The sequence below is a fragment of the Vombatus ursinus genome, unplaced genomic scaffold (genome assembly GCF_900497805.2).
Source record: "Vombatus ursinus unplaced genomic scaffold, bare-nosed wombat genome assembly UNPS02014786.1, whole genome shotgun sequence".
Lineage (NCBI taxonomy): Eukaryota > Metazoa > Chordata > Mammalia > Diprotodontia > Vombatidae > Vombatus > Vombatus ursinus.
In genome coordinates, this window is record NW_020954564.1 from 51,216,284 (window position 1) to 51,228,684 (window position 12,401).

At 36.0% G+C, this 12,401-nt stretch overlaps 1 pseudogene; it reads left to right on the top strand.

Moving 5' to 3' along the window:
- The first annotated feature begins 10,477 nt into the window (after positions 1-10,477).
- Positions 10,478-11,950, top strand: LOC114046922 (annotated as a pseudogene).
- The last annotated feature ends 451 nt before the right edge of the window (positions 11,951-12,401 follow it).

Here is a 12,401-nt window from a genome sequence, read left to right on the forward strand (position 1 = left end):
AGAACAGTGAAAATCAAGGCAGAAATTCTGAAGATCACACCATTTTCAACAAACTCACATCTGGAACCTCAAAAGGGAATATGAACTGGTCTGAAACCTAAAAGCCTTCTTAGAAGAGCTCAAGAAGGATTTTAAAAGTTAAATGAGAGAGACAGAAGAAAAAATGGGAAAAGAAATGAGAGGTATGCAAGACAGAGTCAATAGCCTGGAAAAGGAAGGACAAAAATTAACTGTAGAAAAAAATTTTTTGAGTTCCAAGTTCTTTCTCTCCCTCCTCTCCCCCTCACTGAGAAGGTAAAAAATTTTATGTAGGTTATATACATGCAGTCATGCAAAACATTTACATATTAATCAAGTTGTGAAAGAAAACATAGACCAAAAAACCCTAAGAAAAATAAATAAAGCAACAAAGTATGCTTTGATCTGCATTCAGACTCCATCAGTTCTTTCTCTGGAGATGGAAAGTATTTTTCATCATATGTCCTTCAGAATTGTCTTAGATCATTGTATTGCTAAGAATAGCAAATGCATTCACAGTTGATAATGATACAATATTGCTATAATGTGTACAGTGTTCTCCTGGTTCTGCTCATTTCACTTTGCATCAATTCATGTAAGTCTTTCCGGTTTTTCTGAGAGCATTCTGAACAACATTTCTTATAATAATATTCCTCCACAATCATATGTTAAAATTAATTTTCTGAAATAAAAGGAAACTGAGGACAAAGTTACCAAGCATCTATGATTTAATTTACAAGGCTAGTATTTGCATATCAAATCAGGTCATCTGACTCCTCAGAAAGCAGAGACCCTGAGTGATTTACAGAACTGATTTTTGTAACAGAAAAGGAATAAAAAAAGTGACAGAAACATGTTTTGAACATAATTCAATCGGACAACGCATGTCACTTGAGTAGTTAGCTTCTCCCAGGATTTCTTAATCCTACCCCAGAAGAACTTGCCTTACAGGTGGTGCCTTTTGTAACCAGAAAGTATACTGAGAAAGAGGAACCTGTGGTCAATAGTTAGCAGTCAGCGCTTCCCCAAAATCTTCCTTAGAAGATTCCGTTACTCAATTTAGACTCTAGCTCAAGAAAAAAAAAGAAAAGAGTGAGCTTATCCACTAAGACTGGAAAGAGTAACTTAACCTCTGAATTACCTTTCTCCAGCTGCCAGAAAGGGGAACTTAGCCTCTGGTCAACCACCCTTTCTGCTACAAAGGGAAACCTTGCCTTTCAAAAGAAAAAAAAACCTTATAAGTTTATAATTTTTTTTCTTCTAAATTATCTGCTACTAAATGATAAAGTCATCAATCTATCTATTCACCAAATTTATAGGTAACCTAGATTTAAATGACTACCGGTTATCTGTTAGGGATAGCTTTTCCTAAAGAAAAGAGTTTAATTCTATAATCAACCTAAAAATAAATCAAAGTAATCAATACTAGTTGATTTCCTTTTCACACACATACCATAACTTCTCCAGTCATTTATCAGATGATGGACATTCCCTCAATTTCCAATTCTTTGGCATCACAAGAAGAGCTGCTATAAATATTTGTGTACATATAAGTCCTTTTTCTTTTTGTTTTTTACTTGTTGGGATACAGACGTAATAGTGGTATTGCTGTATCAAAGGGAATGCAGTTTTATAGCCTTTTGGGCATAGTTCCAAATTGCTTTCCAGAATAGTTGACCCAGGTCACAATTCCTCCAACGATGGAGGAAAACTGTTCCAGTTGTCCCACATCGCTGCCAACATTTGTCATTTTCCTTTTCTGTCATATTAGCCAATCTGATAGGTATGGGGTGGTATCTCATAGTTGTTTAATTTGCGTTTCTCTAACAGACAGTGATTTAGAGTTTTTTTCAATATGACTACAGATAGTTTTGATTTCTTTGTCTGAAAATTACATGTTCGTATCCTTTGACCATTTATCAGTTGGGGAATGACTCATTTTTATAAATTTGACTCAGTTCTATATATATTTGAGAAATGAGGCCTTTATCAGAAAAACTTGCTATAAATTTTTTTTGAAGTTATGGTTACTAACTATATTTCCCTTCAGCCTATTCCTCCTCCCCTGTTTATCTTGCTCTCTTTCCTTTCTCCTTGTCCATCTTCAAAAGTGTTTTGCTTCTGACTACCTTCTCCCCCAATCTTCCCTTTCTTCTATCAGCTCTCTCCCCCTTCTCTTATTCCTTCCTTTCCTATTTTCCTATACAGTCAGAAAGATTTCTATACCCAACTGACTGTGTATGTTATTTCCTCTTTGAGCCATTTCCAATGAGAGTAAGGTTTAATTGCTTCCCCCACTTCCTCATCTTTCCCTCAACTGTAAAAGCTCTTTCATGCCTTTTTTGTAACATAATTTACCCCATTCTATCTCTTCCTTTCCCCTTATCTCAGTATATTCCTTTCTCTCCCTTTAATTTTTTTCAACTCACACCCATGTTCTCTATGTATATTCCTTCTAACTGTACTACTAATAATACAGGTCTTAGGAGTTACAAGTATCATCTTCCCATGTAGGAATGTGAACAGTGTAACCCTATTGAATCCCTTATGATTTCTCTTTCCTGTTTACCTTTTTATGCTTCTCTTGAGTCTTGCATTTCAAAAACGAATTTTCTATTCATCTCTGGTCTTTTCATCAGGAATGCTTGAAAGTTCTCCATTTTGTTGAATATCCATTTTTTCCCCTGAAGGATCATACTCAGTTTTGCTGGGTAGGTGATTTTTGGTGGTAATCCTAGCTCCTTTGCCCTTCAGAATATCATATTCCAAGCCCTCCTTTAATGTAGAAGCTGCTAAATCTTATGTTATTCTGACTGTGGCTCCATGATATTTGAACTGTTTCTTTCTCACTACCTGCAATATTTTCTCCTTGACCTGAGAGCTCTGGAATTTAGCTATAATATTCCTGGGAGTTTCATTTGGACACCTCTTTCAGGAGGTGATCAATGGATTCTTTCACTTTATATACATATATGTATATATACACATATGTATACATACACGTGTATATGTACACATATATACATATGTATGTACATACATACACACACACACACACACATATATATGCATGTATGTATATGTATTGGTGAGGCAATTGGGGTTAAGTCACTTGCCCAGAGTCACACAGCTAGTGAGTGTTATGTGTCTGAGGCTGAATTTGAACTCAGGTCCTCCTGACTTCAGGGCCAGTGCTCTATGCACTTTGCCACGTAGCTGCCCCTCAATTTATATTTTACCTTCTGGTTCTAGAATATTAGGGCAGTTTTTCATGATAATTTCTTGAAAGATGATGCCTAGGCTCTTTTTTTTATCATTGCTTTCAGGCAGTTTAATAATTCTTAAATTATCTTTCCTAGATCTATTTTCCAGGTTAGTTGTTTCTTCAATGAGATATTTCACACTTTTTTCTACTTTCTCGTTCTTCTGATTTAATTTTTTATTTTATCTTTTCTTTTATTTTCTTTTTTGGAGGCAATTGGGATTAAGTGACTTGCCCAGGGTTGCATAGCTAGTAAGTGTCTGAGGCCAGATTTGAACTCAGGTCCTCTTGACTCCAGGGCCAGTCCTCTACCCACTGTGTCACCTAGATGCCTCCTTATTTTATCATTTCTTGTTGTCTCATGGAGTCATTAGCTTCCACTTATCCAATTCTGATTTTTAAAGAATTATTTCCTTCAGTGAGCTTTTGTACCTCTTTCCCCATTTGGCCAATTCTACTTTTTAAGGAATCCTTTTCTTCAATGAATTTTGTACATCTTTCTCCATGTGGTCAATTCTGCTTTTAAGGAGGTCTTCTCTTTAGTGAATTTTTGTATCTCTTTTACCATTTGGCCTATTCTGTTTTTTAAGGTGTTATATTCTTTAGTACATTTTTGTGCCTCCTTTACCAAGCTGTTGACTCTTTTTTCATGGTATTCTTGCATCACTCTCATTTCTCTTCCCAATTTTTCTCCTACCTCTCTTATTTGATTTTTAAAAATCCTTTTTGAGCTCTTCTAGAAATCCTCTTTGGACCTAAGATCATTTCACATCTCACCCCCTACCTCCCTACCCCCACCCCTGCCCCTGTCCCCAGCTGAGGCTTTGGATATAGCAGTTTTGACTTTGTTGTTTTCTTCTGAGTTTGTGTTTTGAAATTCCCTCTCACCATAGTAACTTTCTATGATCAGGTTATGTTGTTGTTTTTTCATTTCTCCAGACTATTTCTTGATTTTTAACTTTATGTTAAAGTTCTTATGGTGCAGAATGGGCACTGCCTTGAGTTTCAGGGTTTTTGTGCAGATGTTTTCAGAGCTAGCTCTGAGGGTCTGTAAGTTTTTAGTCCTTCTAAGGTAGAATGATCTAAGGAGAGGTGTGTTTACTAATCTCCTGGCCTGTGCTCTGGTCTTTACGTGATTACAAGTACTCTCTTTTGCCTGGAACTGTGACTAGGGTCACCCATTCCCTTGCAATTACAAGCTCTGGGGTGCTAGTGTTCCTCCTTGCCCTGGGACTGTGACCCAGGACTGATCCATATCTGAGCAATGCAACAGAGTTTTGCACCCAGTGCCAACAAAGGGACCCCTGTAATCTCGTTCTGACTAGTTGTCTGTCTCCCTTACTATCTGTGGGCTGAGAGGTCTGGAAACCTCCCCTACTGCCACTGTTTTAGTAGCCCCCAAGGCCCTTCTGCTGGTTTGCTGGGGTGGCCTAAACTGGACTGTGCTCCACTCTCATCCCAGTGCAATAGATCTTTCCTGCCAACCTTCTAAGTTGTCTTAGGATGGAAAATTGTTTCACCCTGTCTTTTTGGAGGTTCTGCTGCTCCAGAATTTGTTTTGAAGCATTAAAGTTATTTGGAGGGGAATTTGGGAGAGTTTAGGTGAGTCCTTCCCTTTTCGCTGCCATTTTGGCTCTGTTCCTTGTTCCAGCCATTCTTTAGAATTAAGTTATTTAGTTTCCAATTAATTTTAAACCTTTGCTCCCAACATCCTTTATTGAATGTAATATTTTTGAATTTTGTTCAGTAAAAGATATTTCTGCTTTTTTTGTATTTTTGTGAGGTTTTTATGCTTCAATTGGTCAATTGCTGCTTGGTCAATTTTTGCAAAGATGCCATAACTGAGAAATAGGTATACTTTTTTTCTACTCCCATTCAGTATTCTACACAGGTCTACCATATCTAACTTTTCTCAAATTCTATTCATTTCCTTCACTTCTTGTTTTGTTTTTTGTTAGATTTATCTAGGTCTGAGAGGGAGTAAATTGAGGACCTCCAATATTATCATCTTACTATTTCTGCCAGTAACTCACTTAACTTTTCCTTTAGGAATTTAGATGCTATGTCATTTGGTTCATATGTTTAGTATTGATGTTAATTCATTCTCTATGGGACCTTTCAGTCAAATGCAGTTCCCCTTTCTCTTTTAATTAGATCTATTTTGGCTATTGCTTTCTCTGACATCATGATTGCTTCCCCTACCTTTATTTAGTTCAGCTAAAGCATAATAGACTCTGCCCTATGACTTTATTCTTAGTTTTATGTGTATCTTTCTGATTCAAATATGTTTCTTGTAAACAATATATTGTTGGGTTCTGGTTTCTAATCCATTCTGCTATTGTCTGCCATTTTATGGGTGAGATCATTCTATTCATTTTCATAGTTTTAATCGTTAATTGTGTATTTCCCTTTACCCTATTTTCATACTTCTTTCTTTTTCCCCACTTCTTTAAGAATTTGTTTGATTTCTAACTAATCCCTTCCTTAAATCTATACTCCCTTGTATTTTCCTATTGGATAAAATGTATTTCTGTACCCAACTGTGTATATCTGTATTCTTCCCTTCTTTGACCAGTCCAGATAAAAGTTCAAGTGCCGCTCAACCCCACCCCACCTCTGCTTACTGTATAGGCTTCTACTAGTATACCCCACTTATGAGATATATTTCCATTCTTCCTCTCCTTCCCCTTCTCTCCCAGTGTATTATTCTCCCCAAAGGAAAACTGCAGGTTTTCCTATGGTCTGAGACTCCTGCCCTAGATATTTCACTGTAGCCTTTGACCCTGGCCTAAAGGCTAGAACCAAGTTCCAGCTCTGCTTCTGGGGTCAGAGCCATAGAGCTATGATTTGCTTCCATCCCTGTTCCTTGCTCAGTATACAGCTAGGGCCTGCCAACCACCACTTTTCTTCACCACCCCTATGAACAAATTCTCCTTACCATCCCTTTCAGTCAGACCCAGAATAGGATAGTAGGTGACAGAGCTGCCAGATGGCACCCATTTCCTACCTGCTGTAGCAGTTCAGGAATCCCCTTGGATCTCTTCCTGTCCCAGTGCTTTCCTGCCATGGAACCCAGTCTTGGTTTTCTTTTAGTCCCTAAGCACTCCATACTTCAGGACAGATTCCTGTCCCTAAAGCTCTCTGTCTCCATAAGCTGCCCTGGGCTAGAAAAATACCTCACTGTGACTTTTGCTTGGATTTCCCATTCAGAATTCAGTCTGGTGCATTTTCTAGCTCTTTGTAGAGGAGGTTTGTCAGGGGAACAAGGCTGTACTTCTTCCTGTTACTCTGCTATCTTGATTATGCCTTAGTGTTTTTCTCTGTTTCTAATGACACTAATTTTTTCCTTGTTGATATGATTTTTATACTGATTGTTGATCTCATATTAAACCACCCTTGCATTGCATACATGAATCTTACAAAGTCATGATGTATAATTTTTTGACATACTGCTCTTTTTATTTGGTAGCATTTTACCTAGTATTTTCATATCAATACTCATGAATAATGCTGGTGTATAGTTTTTTTTTCAAAACTCTGTTTTTGTTCACTTTGGAGATCAACAACATATTTGTCTCACAGGAGTTGTACAGCCTATAATCTTTCTCAATTAAAAAAAAAAGCTTTATTGATGCATTTGTTGTTACAGTAATTTCTTGATATGTCCTCCCTCCCCATCATTTATCCTTCCCTTGTAACACAGAAAAACCAAATGACAAAATGGCCATGTCTGACAGCAATTGATCAGGTTCATAGATCTCCACCTCTTGCTCAAAAGAGGCAAGAATGTTTTCATTGTCTGTTATGGAACAAAGGTTAGTCATTGCAATCAGTCAGATTTCAGCTGCCTTTTACTATTGCTTTACTTTTGATTTAACATTTATTAAGCTCCTACTATGTGCTAGACATTGTAAATACCAAAACAAAATGAAAGAGTCCTTGTCCTAAGGAGCTTATATTCTACTGAAATTATATTCTACTCACAAGGAGTAATTTTGTAGCGCTAGCAAAAAAAAAAATAAAATTCATTTGGGGGAACAAAAAGTCTAAGAATTTCAAGGGAAACAATGAAAAAAGTAGGAATGGAGGGGACCTTATATTACTAGTTCTCAAACCATATTAAAAAGCAGTAATTCTAAATAATTTGATGCTGGTTAAAAAACAGAAAAGTAGGGGCAGCTAGGTGGCACAGTGGATAGAGCTCCAGCTTTGGAGTCAGGAGGACCTAAGTTCAAAACCAGCCTCAGACACTTGACACTTATTAGCTGTGTGACCCTGGGCAAGTCACTTAACCCTAATTGTCTCACCAAAAAAAAGAAAAAAAAAACACAGAAAAGTAAATCCACAGAAGAGAATAGATAAGCAGAGCCCAGAGGCAACCAAACACAGCAATTCAGTGTTTGATAAATCCCAGGACACAATCTACTAGGAAAAGAATTACCTGTTTAATAAGAAATGTTGGGAAGACTGGTTTGTAGTTAGGAAGAAATTAGTTTTAGAACTAATTTAGAATAGAACTTTACATCAAATACAATAAACTTCAAATGGATATATGACCTACATATAAATGTTCACATCATAAAAAAATTAGGGATGTACATTTTGCACTTATGTCTAGAGCAGAAATCCTTTATCTAAAGATAGAGGTAATCATAAATTTTTTTTTAAATTTTCAGTTACATAACATTTTAAAAGCTTTTTCATGGACAAAATCGATAGAGCTAGAATAAAAAGACAAACTGCAGATTGAGAAAAATATTGGCATCAGATATTTCTGATAAAAGCCTAATATATATATTTATTGCATAATATAATTATGTGCATAATATATAAAATTGACACACATGTATGACATTTCCCAAAAAATAACTGATCAAAGGATATTTATGAAAAACAAGTTTTCAAAAGGAGAAATAAGAGCTATCTACTGCCATATAATGAGGTATTTTAAAACACAAATAAGTGATAAGAGATATGCAAAGTAGAACTCTGAGATTTTCTCCATGTTTTGAAGGAGTCTATGTAGCACAGCAGTTGCTTATTCTTTAAAAGTTTGGTAGAATTCACTTGTAACTATACCTGAACCTGGAATATTTTTGCATGGATACTGTTTAATAGTCGGGTTTCTTTTTCTAAGATCAGTCTATTTAGATTATCCACTTTTTGCTTTTTATTTTAATTTTAGTATTTTATATTTTTGTGGGTAGCAATTTTTAAAAAATTTTCAAATTTATTATCATGCAGTTATGTAGAATAATCTCTGATAATCCAATTTATCATGATTTCTTTTGCTCTCTTGATATTTTCTCTCTATAATTTCAGAGACCTAGGTTTACTCTCTTCTTTTTTATATGAGATACAAAAATGATGTTTATTGATAAGATTAAAAGCAAGGTAACAATATAAAATTCAACCTAAAGAATGAACATCTGTCTCTCATTTCCTTGAAATTTTCAAATTTTCAAAATTTCAAAAAAAATATCATTTTGCATTAATCTCATGTGCATTAATATGCACAATTATAAAATGACTTAAATTAAGGCATCGTTCACTTGATTCCAACAGGTTCCAGCTCAGGCCCCTGACTGCCAAAGGAACTCACTGTGTCATGTTATTACAAGGCTAAATGTTCACAAAGCAACAGAAACACAAGTAGGAAGGAAATGTTTATTGTTTAGTTTTCCTACACTGATGTCAAATCATTTTAACCTTAGACATACACAAACAGAATTAAGGATTCTGAGGATTTTCTCCTTCCTTTAGTGACAACAACCATCACCATTCCCCAGAGACCTAAGAGTTGACTAAAACTGTTTATGCCCAATACTAAAATTTCCCCCCAGTTTATAGTTTTATAAAAAGTCTCTGGTATTCCAGAAAACATACTTCAAACCATTCTCTCAAGAGTGGCACGATGGGGAAAATCATATATATGAAAGGAAAACAAAAGATTAAAACTTGATTATCATATTATAGTATTATAAAGTTCTAGGAAACTGAATGAAAATCATTAGGTATATGTGTTCCTGTCATTCATTGTTCTTTCCAATTTTTTTTTCCCTTTTTTGGTGAGGCCATCGGGGTTAAGTGACTTGCTCAGGGTCACACAGCTAGTAAATGTCAAGTGCCTGAGGCCGGATTTGAAATCGGCCTCCTGACTCCAAGGCCAAAGTTCTATCCACTGCGCCACCTAGCTGCCCCATCTTGTTCTTTTCATTTTTATAATTATACTTACTAATAGTTTATAAATTTTGTTGATTTATTCAGAAACTCAGCTTTTGGATTTATCATTTCAATTGTTTTCTAATCTTCAATTATATTCTCTTCTTTGATCTTAGTAATGTCTTCTTTTTGTTTGCTTTTTCCTTTTCAAGTTTTTTAGGTTCAGACCCAGTTCATTATTTTTTTTCTTTTTTCCTCACTCAGGCAATATTCAGGGTTATGAAAGTGCCTTTGAGTACTACTTAGGGTACATCTCATAAATTCTGACACAAAGTAGCCATTTTGCCATTATTTTTGATATGGCCTATTTTTTTTTACACTTTCCTCTTTCACTTATTATTATTATTTATATAATATTAAATGTCTATAGAGGTCTACACTTTTTATTCATAGCATTATTATATATTAATTTTACTGCATTATGATCTGTAAATGTAGTGTTTAGAATCTCTCCTTTTCTATATTTATTATGTCTCCTGTATGGTCTAGCATGCAAACAATTTTTATATAGGTTCCAAAGTCTGAAAAAGTAGATATATTCTTTTCTTATCCCATAAGGTTCATTTCATATAGCTATTTATTTTCATTTGTGTAATATTTTGTTTAGTTGTGATTCCTTTCTTAACTTTTGGATAAATTTATCGTGTAATGATAATGAGGTATTAAAAACTCCTAATTATTTTTCTAAGTTTATTTCTTGCAAGACTATGAGATTTTCCCTTATGATGTTGCAGAATTATTAAGTACATATGTGTATATAAACTTATGCATGCCTATGTATTTATTCTTATGTATATACACAAACATATATATGATGAGCATGCATGTACATATATATCCACATGTGTATACATACCTGTGTGAATATGCATATATAAGCTTAACATATTTTCATTCCATATAGAATTCTTTAGTATAACATCATGGTGGGACCCATGAAGCAGAGATGTTTTCCCTGCCTTGGACATTTGGAAAATGAGAGAATATGGCACTGATTTTTCTACAAGGTCTTCCCAGAAAAAGTTCAGCAAATTTTTGTTGAGGTTCCTCAATACCTCAACATATGAGAGGGTGCTCTATATTTTGTACCCAATGATACCAAGTTCTTGGTCTGCCACAAATCAATCCACTCTGATTAATTAATCTGAACCTTTGCCTTCGGTATTCCTGGCCTCTCCTTGGGCATAAGTTGCTGACTAGCCTCCTAGGAAGCTTTGGCATCTGGATTAGTTAGTTTAATGTAGAAATTGGCAGAACAGTAATTCTCTGAAAAGTGACAGGATGATATTCCTTTCCAAGGGTCACATAGATTTATTAATACTTCTGAAATGTTTTTAAGGTTATGGCCTAGAACACGGGTAAGGAACCTGTGGCCTTGAGGCCACATGTGGCCTTCTAGGTCCTCAAGCGTGGCCCTTTGACTGGATCCAAACTTCACAGAACAAATCTCCTTAATAAAAGGATTTGTTCTATAAAACTTAGACCCAGTCAAAAGGCCGCACCCAAACACCTAGAAAGCCATATGTGGCCTTGAGGCCACAGGTCCCTTCTCCCACTCCCCTCGCCCCTTGGCTTAGAATATTTGCTGTTAGGAATGGAAATATGGGAATAACCTTAAGATTTTAAAAAGTAACCAGAGATTTTCAGAGGGCCACACAATACCTGAAATCTGTGAATTTTTTCCAATATCCGGCTGTATGAGGCCAAATTTGTAGATGAGAAGAAAAGGTCTACAATCTCCCTGTTGGGCAGTTTGCTCAACCTAAAAGTTTAAAATGAGCCAAAGCAATCCAATCCTTTCAGCTCTTGAAATCTCAATGCTGCTTTACTCTTCCCTTAGATATCACCTTTTTTTTTTTTTAGGGATCCTTCTTTGTATGTGGCTCAGTTGGTTTCCAATGCTTAGGAATTCTAACAGTTTATTCCAGATTCAAAGTCCAGAAAGGCATGAAACAGTGGCATATTTCTTTTCTCCTTTATCTCAGATTATGACTGACTTAATGCCTTGGTAACCTAGCACTGCTGCCTGGAAATGGAGTGGGACATTTAACTTAAAGCAGTATGTTGGAGCTTTGAGGAATCTCTAGAACCACCATGGAAGGTTTATGTTCACTGCCAAGATATGATGAATGAGAGCAAGATATATGGTTAGGCCACCGTTCACATGTACACCCTCCAGACTCATACACATATATGACCAGTTTGGGCAGTTGATGTATGGACAAGAAGATATGTCCAAGGATGTGTTGGAATATGTGGTATTTGAGAGACAATTATCAAATGAATGTATGGCAAAATCATCCCTGCCTAGGTGTGTGACCCCACTCTCACACCCCTCCCCAAAGAAACCCATCCCCCAAATGGTGATGATTCTGGCTCCTACTATAAGAATATGAAAAGATGAATATGGAAGTTCCAAAGCCTCAGTCAACTCGGTGGCACAAATAACTCTTGAGGCTGGCGTGGGAAGGTTAAGGGGCCCAAGCTAGTCTTCATTCTCTTCCCAGCTCTATTTCTGGTTTCTAGAATCATGCCATCTTCTTCTTGCCCCATTGCCTTTTTAGCTTCTATTTGTATTGTCTTCCCCTACTAGAATAAAAGCTTCTAATGGGCAGGGACTGTCTTTCTTTCAGCTTGTATTTGTATCCCCAGCACTTAGCACAATGCCTGGCACATAATGAGTGCTTAATAATCTTTCCTTCTTTCCTTCCTGGATATTGGTGAGTTTCAGAGACCACCTGAAACCATCTCTTCCTTGTTAGTAATATCCTCAATATAGTGCTCTGGGGAATTCTGCTTTTTTTGTAAGTGCCTGTTTTAAGTATTTGTCTTTTTTTCTGGGATGCTTGTTTATCTTTCAAAGATTTTCATGAAGTAAATAGGTCTCTGAAAACTCTTC